This window comes from Talpa occidentalis, unplaced genomic scaffold (genome assembly GCF_014898055.3).
Source record: "Talpa occidentalis isolate TD23 unplaced genomic scaffold, MPIMG_talOcc4v2.1 talOcc4.11, whole genome shotgun sequence".
Taxonomy (NCBI): Eukaryota; Metazoa; Chordata; class Mammalia; order Eulipotyphla; family Talpidae; genus Talpa; species Talpa occidentalis.
Genome location: NW_023601104.1, coordinates 6184707 through 6196788, shown reverse-complemented (window position 1 = coordinate 6196788; position 12082 = coordinate 6184707). Strand labels below are relative to the sequence as shown.

General features: G+C 39.4%; 1 long non-coding RNA gene across 1 annotated transcript in view; it reads right to left on the bottom strand.

Moving 5' to 3' along the window:
* Positions 1-8059, bottom strand: part of LOC119237897 (uncharacterized) — a 126951-nt gene extending 118892 nt beyond the window's left edge. Inside the window, exons 1-3 of the long non-coding RNA XR_008553804.1 lie at positions 7900-8059; positions 4781-4921; positions 4036-4121 (exon numbers count right to left, since the gene is read on the bottom strand). This is a non-coding gene — a long non-coding RNA (uncharacterized LOC119237897). The remainder of the gene's footprint in view (positions 1-4035; positions 4122-4780; positions 4922-7899) is intronic.
* Positions 8060-12082: the final 4023 nt, after the last annotated feature.

The window sequence follows — 12082 nt, the reverse complement described above, 5'->3', positions numbered from 1 at the left end:
CTATCTCCCCTACTTTGAGCAAATCACATGAGCTATATAACTTATAAGAACCCGTTTCCTACCTGTAAATAGAATCTGCTTCATAACGTTGTATCTGGAACATAGTTGTCTCTGATTGAGGTAAATTTAATTTATATTCATTAAAACCTCTGTCAATTTTACCTGGACAAGTTGCCTGCCAATAGAAAGACTTTGGGAATTTTCAGAAAGTCCAGAGAGGAGGGCCTCCCTGGTGGCACAAGGGGTCAAGCACAGCACTGTGAAAGCTATCCACAGTTTCTGCAGCATGAGTTCAATCCATGGCCAGGAAGCTATCCATATGGCACAGCAGACCTCTCCTGACTCACCTGTGGCTCCCCTCAGCAGTGGATTTCAGTCAGTCTGCCTGTTCTGTTCCCCACTCTGTCTCTGGTGAATCCTCTCACCCCTGCACCTCTGGCCTGTACCCCAGCTCTTGTATGCATAAATAAATAAATCTTTATTAAACAAACAAACAAACAAAAAAAAAAGATATCCTGACAGGATGAGAGGTTTGGAAGGAAGAGTTTTTCATTAGAAATATACTGACTTTTTTAGACTCTCATTAAGAATTCTAAGCATGGGCCTCCCTAGTGGCACAAGGGGTTAAGCACCACACTATGAAGCAATCCACAGCATCTGTAGCACGAGTTCGATCCCCAGCCGGCCAGGGAGCAACCCACATGGTGAGGCAGACCTCTCCTGTCTTGCCCTCTGCTCCCCTCAGCAGTATGTTTCAGTAGATCTGCCTGTTCTGCTCCCCACTATGTCTCTGGTGAATCCTCTCACACCCCACATCTCTAACCTGTACCCCAGCCCTTGTATGCAAAAAAGAAATAAATCTTTTTTAAAAAAAAATATTTTTAAGCATTATCTCATACCTTATGAAGGACACAGGAGAGATTAAGTCTCCTATCTAAAAGTTGGTGCTGACAGGAGCCTCTTTACCTTTGTAATGGAAAGGAGATTTTTGATAAGCCCTGCCAACCTGGCATAAGAGGGGCAATTTGAATGCTACCCAGAACTATCCCTTCTGGGTGGTATGTGTTTCACGTGATGTCTAAAGAAAAGCAAAAACAGAAAATTTTCATATACTTTGAAGAATAATGAGAAACATCAAAAAAGTTGGCTTTTCCATTTATTTGGCCTTGCCTTTGATTTTTTCCCCCAAGATCAAATAGGTACAGCACTGAAGATATGTTTATAAACTAATCCAAATAATTGCAAAAGAAAAGTTCTTTTGGAATGTGTTGAAGTACTTCATGCAGTAACAAAACATAAAAATTCAGTAAATCATGGAGGAATACTTCTATACATTCACTGTGTCATTCAGCCCTGGGATAGTTGGAAGTGCTTATTTGCAAATATATTTTCCTGGGTTTTCACATATCTCAATCCCAATTCTACATGATTTAAAATCTAAACATTATATAGATAATGCAACGTTTACACAGGGACTCCAAAAATCTATCTGTATGGCACTGACACTGCATCAAGTCATATTTTCTGGTAATTATGTGTAAACCTTGAATTTCTGAATTGTTTCCTTTAAGAATAATTGCCAGGTTTAGCAGGGCAAATGGTTTGACAAGGCAATAAAGCTTTGTGACTTTACAGCCCTGTGTTTAGTTTAAACAGTCACACCGTGCCATTTGGTGACCATTAGGCACACTAAGCCTGAGAGTCTCTGTCCTCGCCCCACTCCTGCTCCACACCCACCAACTATAAAAACCACTCTCAGAACATGAAGACAGATTTTGACGGGTGCTCCATTGTTCCCAGAGTCCTCCTCTCATTTTTAAAGATTCCACAGTGTATGGAAAGCAATGGAAGCAATCGCGTTTGCGGGTTAATTCCAGAAGTATGAGACAATCACAAGCAGAGACGGAGTCACAGAAACACCAACAGCACCTTTTTAACTCTCACAGTAAACCTTTAAGATTTATTCTGCACTAATTATTTAGTGTACAAGGTCATCTGTACCCCCTCACCTCCCCCCCCACACACATTTCTTTCTTTAATCATTAAATTTCTTCTTTAACTGGGGAGAAGACAGTTACATCTTTGGTATCTGCCTGAACTGCGAAGTAGTCTTTGAGAGGTTCCATGGACAATAAAACAGAGACATACAAACCAAGGTTCTTGTGTTTTCTCACCTTAAGGGAATCTGATATCTCAGCATGGATGTGTGTTATGCCATCTTCTTGCCCAAATCTCTTAAATTAAGAAGCTGCTTCAGAAAGTTATTTTGGTTGGTTGTTTTTTTTTTCCCTTTACACTTTGTCTACATCTGAAACATGCCTCAGAAAGAATGATGAGGTCTTGCTTAGGGAAAAATTGTTAGAACATAGCACAGAAGAATGGGCCAACCCAGTATTTACCTACTAGATTTCACCAGAAGGTCTCCAGTGTAGTGCTAGTGGCACTGTCTCCCTTGTAACCTAAGTTCCTTCCACAGGATTTGATTTGGATGCATGCAGGCTGTCTAGGATTTTTATGTGTCCTTTTATTTTTCTGATCATCTCTAAACTGTGCCCTTAAAAAGTAATAGCCTTTTAGAATCTCTAGAAAACTAAAATTGATTCTTCTCACCTTACACACATTTTCCTCCAAAACACACCAATCTTGTGGGTTTCTTTACATAAAATGAAACATAATCAGTCACTTTCAAATACACTTTAAAATATAAAATAAACCCAGTTTCCCCTAATAGTTACTACATCAGAAAGAAGCCTATTCATAGTGTGTAGATGGCTAATAAAGAAAATACCTACAAGATATTTTGCCTGTCCTGCCTGAGAGTGCCAAGACCTCCAATTTTTTTTTTTCCAAATTCTTTGTTAAACTAATTCTGTGTGATAGGCAAATATGTCCTCCACATGCCGGTGAATTAAAATTCAGCTTTCAGTGAATAAGATTAATTGCCTCTTCAGACAAAGCTGGATTTTCGCTCCTATTAGGGAAAGGGGAGGGGGAATCAAGGGGCAGGGTGCCAGCTAGACTGCAGTATTCAGTTACACGTGAAATGATTTGTAATTCTGAGTAATCACTTAGGACAAGCCCTTGCACCATTTTATCTATACATGACTCTAGGCCAAAGTCAATACTCATAGTAAAATAATGAGATGAAGCTAACTGAGCCCTTTTATTAATGCTCCAAGGAGCAAATCTGATGCTCGAGTTTCTCCCATTGAAAGTATCTACTTCTTCCTAAAAAATGAGCAAGTGGGTCAGGATAGCCAGTAGCAGCCAGGGTACCTGCTTCAGCAAAATCATAAATAACAGGCCCTTCCCGCCTCCCCCCTTTCTGTTTGTGCACCAAGCTTTACCAGCTGCAGGTGAAAGCACATGAATTTTGCATTACCTCCAGACTCATTAAAGAGATCTGGCTCTCTCCTAATAGTTTCCCCTGACTTGGGGGTGGGGGAGAGGGAGGAACACATACACAGAGCAGGATGAACCTTAAGAAACACAATGCACAGTACTTTTGCTTTCTCTTCCTCATCAGTCTTCTAAAGAAAATCAACCATTCTCGAAATGCACAGCTTGGTGACAGAGTCAGCACACAACTGTTAGGGAAATGAGATGGATAACCAGCTGTCCCGTTTCCTGGAGATGGGGCACAGGAAGGGAGGGGGTGCTGGGAAGGAGGAGGGAGACTGGGTGCAGGGAAACCCTTGTTTTTAGCCCCCCAATTTTATTTTCCCCTCTTGTCACCGCTAGTCAGGTAGCCAAGCTGGCCAGCAGATCTTAACATTAAATGCCACCCTCACTAAATACAGGCAATGTGTTTGTTGAAGGCCTAAAGATCTAGGAAATTTTCTAAACTTGGAGACGCACGCTAATTTATGTGGTGGGTAAAATTGTCTTTTATTGGAAAAACCCGACAGAATATTTTATTCCCCACAGAAAAATAAAAGGTCTGAACCAAATTTACTTACTCAAGCAAAATCTCCATACACAAGTATTCCCAAGGAAGACGACAGAGATATAACCAAAGGAAGGAAATAAACATACCTGCATTCCAATGCCAGATTTTTTGTGTTTTATTAGCGAGGTGACTCTTCTGTGTTACCCAGCATCTCCAAGCAAGGTTTTCTCATCTGTGAATGGAAAATAACACATTTATAGGCAAATTGAGAAGAGTAAAGTTTAATTCAACATCTAATGAATAAAGATGGTTACTGGCATCCCTCCCTCCCTGAGATCATTCATGTTATAGGGGGTAAAAAACATTGATATAAACAGACCACCTAGAGATTTTCAAGTAAATCACCCCTAACGTTCTGATTTGAGCTTTGGGTAGGTGACCCAAATAGCTTTTTTGAAATCAGCTTCCACTGATGGGCTCACTGGTAGAGATATATTAACAAATGTGAAATTTTCCTGCAAAAAAAGCTTATAGGATTTATGAACCAAATAATAAATCACGAATCACACAAAAGTTGAAGATTCAACTACCCATATAACGAGTGCATAACAAATTCACATTAATTCCATTTTTCTCAGCATTACCTGGGTTCACATACAGTGTGAACTTGAAAAAGTATTTTGAAAGTGGGTATTTCAGGACAGAGTTCCCATGACTTTTTAACACTGTCCTGAGAAAATACTTTCAATGGGAGAATTCTAGGTAAGCAACACAACACATTCCCATAAGCAGGCAGAGGAGTTTGCAGGCAGACAGGGAAGGAGCCTCTAGGCAAGAGAGAAAACATAGACAAAGTTACCAGCTCATAGGAAAACTTGGTATCAGACCTACCTGCATAAAGTTTGGCAGACCTGGAGGGCAGAGTAGGTGCAGTGGAAAAGACTGAGAGAGAAAAGCCATAAGCCAGACTCAAAACATGCTTAGAAGCACTTCTGAAGTATTTGCACCTGATCTGGAGTGCTCACAATTTAGCTTGGGAAAAAAAAAAAAAAAGAAAAGAATCACATTGGGGGCTTGTTAAGAATCCAGCACATAGATCCTATCACCATCAGCTCAAATTCTGAAAACCTGGTATGGTACCCCACCTGCTTTCTAACAAGCTCTCTAGGTGATTCTGATGGAAGGTGATACCCAAAACTCACTTGGAGAAACGCTGCTGTAGGACGCAGGGAATCAGATACGTGGTATAAGGGACACAGCTTCCTGAGGATAAACTGGAGGATACCAAGACAGGAGGAGGTGCGTAATGCAACTGGGGAGCTTGTTCACTGGGGAAGGAGGGAATGAGGAGACCACTGAACTAAAATAAGTGCCATTAGATAAGTATACCGGGGAGAGGTGTCAGAATGTAGTAAGACCTGTGGCTTACTACTTGAAGAAAGCTGGACTCTAGCATGGTTTCAAGTTTTTTGTTTTGAGTTCTGCTGTAGAGGATTAGGTCCGTTAAAACAGATTATATAGAAAGATGGATAATTTGGGCAGATAAATTTAATTTTGGATATGCAAGGTTTAGAAAGGTGGTACGGGTTTAGGGTCAGATAAGCTAGGGTTAAAGCCTAATTGTGCCCCTTTTTTTATGTGACATGAGCAAGTTGCTTGGTATCTCAGATGTAAATGTAGGGGGAGGAACTCAGGAATTTTGATGAGTAACTCCATGGATATATGCCTGTAGGGTAAATGGAAGTTGTCAAGGTTTTTTCCACCCTCCCGCCATTAGCATCAATGATTGACACCTGTGGTCTTACATGCATGCCTGATGGCAGCACCTGGTGTGTGGTGTGGGTGTGTATGAGTGGACACAACTGAGCTGAGCGACTCAGCCTATAAGGGTGGCACCACAGAGGTGCCACTGCAGAGGACCGGGAGGCAGGGTGCAGTAGAGACCATGAGAGAACTCCAGAGAGCCCAGAAAGGATGAAGATTCGCTGGGGGTTAGGAGGCCTGGCAGCCTCCTGGCCCCCAGGCCTCCCTGCTGGACCTGCACCTGGTTGCCTCACTAAAAATGATGTAGAAAGATCATTAAAAGCCTGAAAAATCCACTGGGGACTCCTCCTTTTCCTGTCTGCCCAGATCATAGAAAATCTGCTCCATGCATTGCTGGGCACTACAATGTCCTTCGCACAATGCCTGATAATGATTAAATAAATAATGATTAAATTGTTAGCATTTATTAATGCCATCATTAGCTAGATGAAAATACAAAGAGATGATTATCAAAACTTTATGACAGATAAGATCATCCAGAAAGAGAGAAATACTTGCAGGGACCAAGACTAACGGAATTGAGGGGGATACAAAAATTTTAGTTCATAGATGAACTCAGTAAAACTAAGATGTGGTCTCAGTAAAACTTAGAGAAAGGAAAAGTAGGAGATATTGTAGATCAAGTATATAGACCAGTTTACTATGGAGGAAGTTGCCAGCAGCCTCCCATGCTTCAGGAAGGTTCGGGAAAATAAAAACCGAAAAATGTCCACTGTATTTGATGGATGGGAAGACATTGGTGATCTTCATTAGAATGGGCAAAAGTATCTTCTTAAGAGGTTGAAGAATGAATGGCGGATGAGGGAACAACTTAAATGATTTATGATAGGAGAAACTATGTGATAGCAGGAAGAGTCAACAGATGAAAAAGGATTGGGTGTACTTTTTGTTTTTCAAGATTTTCATTTATTTATGCATATAAGAACTGGGGTACAGGCAAGAGGTGTGGGGGCAGGGTGAGAGGATTCACCAGAGACAGAGCGGGGAACAGAACAGGCAGACTGACCAAAATACACTGCTGAGGGGAGCAGCGAGACAAGAGAGGTCGGCTGCGCCATGTGGGTAGCTCCCTGGCCGGCCAAGGATGGAATTGGTGCCACAGAAGCAGCGGACAGCTTCATAGTGCTGTGCTTAACTCCTTGCACTACGAGGGAGGCCCTGGGGGTGTACTTTTTTTTAATGTGGGAGGGGCAAGAGCACACTTTCATGTTTGGAGAAGTGACCCAATGTAGAGGAAAATGGAATCAGTGATGAAGGAGAGTCTGAGGGGTCACAGAAAAGATGAAAAAAAGTCACAAGTGTATTTTAGTCTTGAACAATGGAGGGAAACATCTCTCGCTCTAGAAAGAAAGACTGAAAGAAGTGGTCAAAATTCCAGAGGCCCAAGGTAGTGGAAAATAAAGCTGAGTATATCCCTGCCAAAGCATATCAGGTTCCTAATGTTGGGATAAAATCTCTGGTGGACATAAGGAGGCTATACCGGGAGCTAGGTTAGGCACTAGAGGAGAGAGCTGAGAATTTTAAATAAGTGTTAGGAGACAAGGGAGTAGAACTAGGACTATAAAAGCCACCAAGCAGTGAGCTTATTTAGTTTTCTCCAGCTCTCTCTGAAGCACCAGTGATTTTAAGATAAAAAATGGATTGTGTGTTTAATTTAAATTTTACAGAGCAGGCAAGGTAATAAAAGGAGATGGTGTTGAAGAGAATGGAGTTAAAGTGATAAACCAAGAGAAGAAAATGAAGGCAGAGATAAGTTGACCCTCTAAAATGAGCACCCAAGGGTGTGGGGGGCTTAGTTAAGGGGGAGAACATATAAGAGAGGCAAAGGAATAAGAAAAATGGCAGTTGAGGTTTGAGGGACTAGAGTATAAATTAGGGCATATAATTTCAGAGATTGGGTAGTCTCTGGTGTTGATAAAATTATATGGATGGCCATGGACTGGGCTGACATTCAAAATATTCCATAACACTAGAGGTAGTTCAGGGTCTTGAGTTTCTCTACACAGGACTTAGAATCTGCCATTTAGTTGCTAAACCATGAAGAATTCAAGAGAAGTTCCTGGGGTGTGAGAGGCCTGGCATGCGGTGGGGGGGGGTGGGCAGAACATTTGGGCAGAATGTATTTAGAAAACCAATAAAACATATTTTACTATTTTAACAGTCAGTGTGCACTTGTTGCAACTTACGAGGAGGGAAGATGAAGATCATCAGCATAGAAGGTAAGAGAGGAGGCTTGGAGGTATCATTCACAGGAATGCGGAAATCATCCAAGGTGGTGAATAGAGTTGATACATAAAAATGTCTAGGGGAGCGCTTAATTCTTCACTGAATGCAGACCAGTGTTCCAGTGACTTACAGAAATCATGAATGAAGCAAAGATACAATGAGTATAATTTAATGCATGGCAATCCAAAAAAGACAGAAGTTTGCAAATAATGGTAGGAAATCAACAATCTGGAAGTTGACCTCTATTCTACTTAGCAATATGGAATCAAAAGACATGATTATAGATATTTGATTTTGTTTTCATCATTACTTTTCCTTCATTGCATGGGTCCAACTATGATATTTACAATCTGTCTCTCACTTGGGAATATCAGGTTATTGTTTGCGTCAGCTGCCATTTTATGTAACTTTTAACTCCGAGACTCTGTTTATATTATTTGACAATGTCTTGAGTGTTGTTATTCTTGGACACCCTTTATGAAGCATATTTATGAACCTGAAGGCTTTCTATTTGTCTTTCATTCAAAATGGGACCATTTGAACAGGAACTGTGCTAGGGTTTGGCAGTGATTGCTGGAACCCTGATTCCAAACACGTAGAATGCTTTCCATTGAATTCTTTTTTTCTTCCTCTTTATTTTTCTAGCCTCTTACTTCTTCTTGTCTTTTCCTTTCATTATCTCTTCCTTTACTCCCTATTTTAATCAATGGTCATTCTTATATATTCAGAAGTCACACAAATGCCCCCTTTCTCTCATCTCCAGATCTTAAAGTTGGGGGAAACAAAAACAGATACAAATAAAAATCTATTTATTTGGGCACCAGGACATTCAAGTGTATTTGCACTTTGTGTCTTGTAAACCCAAACTTTATTGTAAATCCCCAATTTTGCCACTAATAATTGTTCCCCTCAGTTTACCTATATGGAAAAATATCCATCATTTACCACACCATTCTCCTGAAATTGTAAGCAGTTTTATGTGTTGATTTTGTATCCTGCTACTTTAATAAACTGATTGATTAGTTTGATTAGTTTTTCTGCAGAGATTTTGGGGTTCTCCATGTATATTATCATACCATCTGTGAATAGTGATAGTTTGACTTCTTCCTTCTCTATTTGGATTCCTTGTATGTCTTTCTCTTGTCTTACCGCCCTGGCTAGGACTTCCAGTATTACATTGAAAAGCAGCGGTGAGAGTGGACATCCTTGTCTTGTTCCATGTAAGCAGTTGTAATAGTAAAAGCTACTATATTACAATGGAAGTAATTTTTTAAAGTCATAATAAAGCTGGTGTGACTGTAAGACAGGCATTATTAAAAGCATGCTACTCATACATCTAAGAAGTATGTTAAACACAGTTAAAATAATTTAAAATGTTTTATTGCAAATGAGAATACATATTTAAACCCTATTTTTCAGTAACAGTTAACTATTTGAAGGATTTGCTTATTTAGCAAAGGCCTTATTTTCTATAACACAGAGATAAAAGGAAGTCTTTGTATTTAGGCTTAAGTAAAACAATAAAATATAAAGATTTAGTCCATATGAATTTGCTAAATAAAACAACTAATCTTGATTTTTCACGTAAAATTACCCTTTAGGAAAAAGAGTATCTCAAAATCCTTCGTCGTCTTTTTCCTTTTTCCTCTGAATAACTCAGGCAGGAAACCTCAACATTTTATTTGATTATTTAAGAGTTCCCTTTGGAGTGGAAGTAGATAGAACTTGATATCACTATGTATAAATAAATAATTTGAAGGTTTCTATGTCCAGATAAAATTCTAAAATCAGATAAGTGGGTTTCATTTTATCTCTTGTTATTTTAGTGGTGGGAAGTCAAGTTTTCCCCTCCCCTCGATGGCCTATAGTTGCCCCAAGATTGCTCCCCCTGGGCTCTCCTGTGGCCTGAGGGATGTATTTAGGATCTCATCAGCCCTTTTAATCTGATTGCCATTCTGCATTTTAATCTCTGTTCCTACCTCCTTTCATCAATCAGGAAGGACTGTATCATCTCCCTTTCCTCTCCACCTCCTCAACCACAACAGCACAGGAGTTATAAATGCAGATTATAGATCTGCTTCATTATGAAAATGTGTTTGGTGACACTTCTCTTCTGACAGTCAACAATGTAGGATTCAGTAAACAAGCTTATAATTGTGTATGCCATTTAATAACGTGATGGTTGCTAGTGATGGCTGCTAGCTTTATAAAAGGTAAATGGAATTCATCAGTTCATTTCTTAATTTTTTTAAACAAATATTTGCTTAACACCTAAAATATGCCAGAAAGTGGGCTAGGCATTAAGAATACAAAGATGAATAAACATGTTCCTTGCCTTCAGAAACTCACAGTCAAGTGAAGAGACAGTCATACAAATAAATTATTCTAATAGAATATGACAAAAATAAGTAAATTATAAAATTCCATTTGGGTGCAGGGGATAGGTAAATAAGACTAAGAGGAAGGTCAGAAATGGCCAAGTTGGTGATGACACAAAAGATAATGTGAACAATTTTTGAAGGTAGAAAATGGAAAATATAAGGAAGCCATTTCAGGCAGAGATGCATACAAAAAGACTCAGAAAAAAAAACCAAAACCTTGATATTGGTACATGTCTGTCGATAATTTGGTCTATAAAAATGTGACGGTTGGCATGTTACTGAAATTGGACATATACATTCTTGTGAGGAAGTAAAGACATTTGTTTTTAGTATCAGAATTTCCTAACTTATTCTGTCCCTGAGTCCCATAGTAATGCAGGACACAGGTATGGCTCCTAGGGACTTATAAAACCCACATCAGCTTCATGAAGGCCTTCAGAGGCAGGTGATGTGATCATTCATTTCAAAGGATGGGAAGTGATGAAGTTTGTCACTGTTTAGCCCTAACATAGCATAGAAAAAAGTTGTAGGAATTTAGAGAAATGGAATACCTACCAGTTCATCACCAAAACTGTACCAACAAAATCAGTCTTTCTAAGACCTCCTTTTCTTTCTTTTTTTATGAATACTTCATTTATTTTTAATATATATTTTTTATTTTTTACATCATTGCTCATTTTTAAACAATGTTTGCTTCCCTCCACCCCCTCAGGTCTAGTCCCCATAGAGTTTCCTTCCCCAATGCGCCCGTGCACCATCACCTCAGCCCCCTGTGCTCCTCCCTGCCTCCCTCTGACCCCTCTCCCATCTCCTCCCCTGCAGGATGTCTCTGGTTTATAATTGTCCATTTTGCTTTGTTGTATTTTGTACTGTTATTATTTTTTTACACTGATGTCTTATTTGGGTCTTTTGGGGCATTTTCACTGTGACAATACTTTGAACTCAGGGAGAAATGCAGTCCTTATTATTTCATGCCTACCTACCAATCCCCTCAGGAATTTCCTTCCTTCCTTCAATAGCTCTTATTCTAAAGCCCTTCTTCAGAAAGACTTTCTTGCAAATATCCTCCATTCCTTGGGTTTTTCTTCCTCCCATCACATCTACTTTTAAAACCCCATGATGAATCCAACATTTTTTTTTTTTCAGGCTAGTGTCCATGTTGCTAGGCAATGCTAGACAAGAATCTTAAGACAGGGAAGGTTGGGATCCTCATTAACGGTCACCAGTCTCAAAAGGACATTCAGCACTGCAACTAAAGAGATCTACTGCTCATTATGACCACAGTGAATATCTAGTCCTTCTCCACGAACCTCCACCTGTCCTTTTTCCTTTCATTCTCAGCAGAACGCCTGATCATAATTCTCTAAGAATCTGGAAATCACAGAATGCTCTATTACCTTCTCATTGCTAAATCTACATTGATGATCATTATTTTTTTTATAACTTTTAGAGATGTATCATTGCGTTACATTTATAAGTTTCAGGTGCATCATTATAAATCAACATCTGTACATGCTACATTAGTTTCAACAGTGAAAGTCGACTCTGTCAGTCACCACACAATTGGTAATCATTTATTTATCTTCTTCCCTCATATTACAAATGAGAAATTGGTCCTTATTTCAAAATTCTGTCTTTTCAGTGTTTCAAGAAACTATGTTTTTAACAAAAATTTTCTCTTTCTCCCACCTTCTCTTACGAATCACTCGCCTCAGTATTCGTATACTGATGTTTTTAAAAAATGAGAATCAAAACAAAACTT